At 40.0% G+C, this 1966-nt stretch overlaps 2 non-coding genes across 2 annotated transcripts; both read left to right on the top strand.

Moving 5' to 3' along the window:
* The first annotated feature begins 1221 nt into the window (after positions 1–1221).
* On the top strand, positions 1222–1328 carry LOC141624751 (small nucleolar RNA R71). The gene has a single exon (XR_012534555.1). It is a non-coding gene; the product is annotated as a small nucleolar RNA R71 (small nucleolar RNA).
* Positions 1329–1602: 274 nt separating this feature from the next.
* LOC141624739 (small nucleolar RNA R71) lies at positions 1603–1709 on the top strand. Its single transcript, XR_012534543.1, has one exon. It is a non-coding gene; the product is annotated as a small nucleolar RNA R71 (small nucleolar RNA).
* Positions 1710–1966: the final 257 nt, after the last annotated feature.

Here is a 1966-nt window from a genome sequence, read left to right as displayed (position 1 = left end):
TGAGAAGCTTCCCGGATCTTTGAGTTTTGGAGGTGAACTCCCTTGAAGTATTTTGCATAGGCCGGCACGTGATTGATTAATTCCATGAAAGGAATTGAGACTTCCAAATTCTTCACAATTTCCATAAATTTTCCAAGTTGGTCATCAAATTTGGGCTTGGCTTGACGACTTGGAAAAGGAAGTCTAATCACAATGGGCTCCTTCTCCTTGACCTTGTCTTCTTTTTTCTTTGAGATTTCTTCTTTTGATGGTTCTCCATCCTTGGAGTTTTGCACAATTTCTTCTTTGTCACTAGTTTCCACAACTTCATCCTCAACTTGCTTCTTCGGTGCTTCATACCTTGTACCACTTCTCAAGTGAATGGCACTAACTGTTTCATGTCTTGGGGGATTACTTTGAGGTGGTAATTGCCCCTTTTGTCTTTGTGAGCTTGAAGATGCTAGTTGAGTCAATTGGGTTTCCAACATTTTGGTGTGAGCTAGGATGTTGTTGATGGTGATTTCCTTTGCTTGACTATCTTTTTGCATTTGAGTGAAAAACTCTTGTTGATTCTTTTGCATTTGGAGCACCGCTTTTTGAACATCAAAACCTTGGTCATTTTGTTGATTGTATGGAGTTTGATTTTGGTAACCTTGGTTTTGGTTGTAAAAGGGTCTTTGATTTTGGTTTCTCATGGGAGGTGGGGTGTATGTTGGTTGAGGGTTTTGAACATTTTGGCTTTTGTATGAGAGATTTGGATGGAATTTGGTGTTTTCATTGTAATAGTTTGAATAAGGGGTACCACTCTTGTATGCTTGGAAAGCATTTACTTGTTCATTTGTTCCCCTACATTCACTTTGGTCATGTCCCAAAGTTCCACAATTCTCACATATCCCACTTGGTATTGATGAAGATGCCGTCACGGCATTAACATGATGCTTTGGTGATTTTGAGTCTTCTTCAAGTCTAGCCATAGCTTTTTCAAACTTCAAATTGATGGTATCAATGTAAGCACTAAGTTGAGCACCCAATTGAGTAATGGAGTCCACTTCATGCTTTCCTCCTCTAGTAGCCTTGCGAGGTCTACTATATTGTGAGTTATGGACCGCCATTTCCTCAATTTTGTTCCAAGTTTGATTGTCATCAACTTCGGTGAACATTCCATTTGATCCCATGTTGAGAATGTTCCTTGAATCTTCATAAAGACCGTTCCAAAATTGTTGTACCAAGAACCACTCGCTAAGTCCATGATGAGGACATGAGCGACAAATTCCCTTGAATCGCTCCCAAGCTTCATACAAGGATTCTTCATCTCTTTGCTTAAAGCCCGTAATTTGAGCTCTTAGCATGTTAGTCTTTTCCGGTGGATAGAACTTTTTGTAGAAAGCTAGAGCCAACTTTTTCCAAGAATCAATTCCGAGAGTAGCCTTATCAAGGCCTTTCAACCATTGTTTCGCGGTGCCAATTAGAGAAAAAGGAAATAAGAACCATCGAATTTGGTCTTGAGTTACACCGGTTCCAGAAATCGCATCAGAATAGTCACAAAAAGTTTCCATGTTGAGAATGTTCCTTGAATCTTCATAAAGACCGTTCCAAAATTGTTGTACCTAGAACCACTCGCTAAGTCCATGATGAGGACATGAGCGACAAATTCCCTTGAATCGCTCCCAAGCTTCATACAAGGATTCTTCATCTCTTTGCTTAAAGCCCGTAATTTGAGCTCTTAGCATGTTAGTCTTTTCCGGTGGATATAACTTTTTGTAGAAAGCTAGAGCCAACTTTTTCCAAGAATCAATTCCGAGAGTAGCCTTATCAAAGCCTTTCAACCATTGTTTCGCGGTGCCAATTAGAGAAAAAGGAAATAAGACCCATCGAATTTGGTCTTGAGTTACACCGGTTCTAGAAATCGCATCAGAATAGTCACAAAAAGTTTCCATATGAGAATGAGGGTCTTCACTTGGCATCCCCCCAAATTGGCTTCTTTCGA

Source organism: Silene latifolia, chromosome X, assembly GCF_048544455.1.
Source record: "Silene latifolia isolate original U9 population chromosome X, ASM4854445v1, whole genome shotgun sequence".
Lineage (NCBI taxonomy): Eukaryota > Viridiplantae > Streptophyta > Magnoliopsida > Caryophyllales > Caryophyllaceae > Silene > Silene latifolia.
Note: the sequence above shows the minus strand (reverse complement) of the source record. Positions and strands in the feature narration are given on the sequence as shown.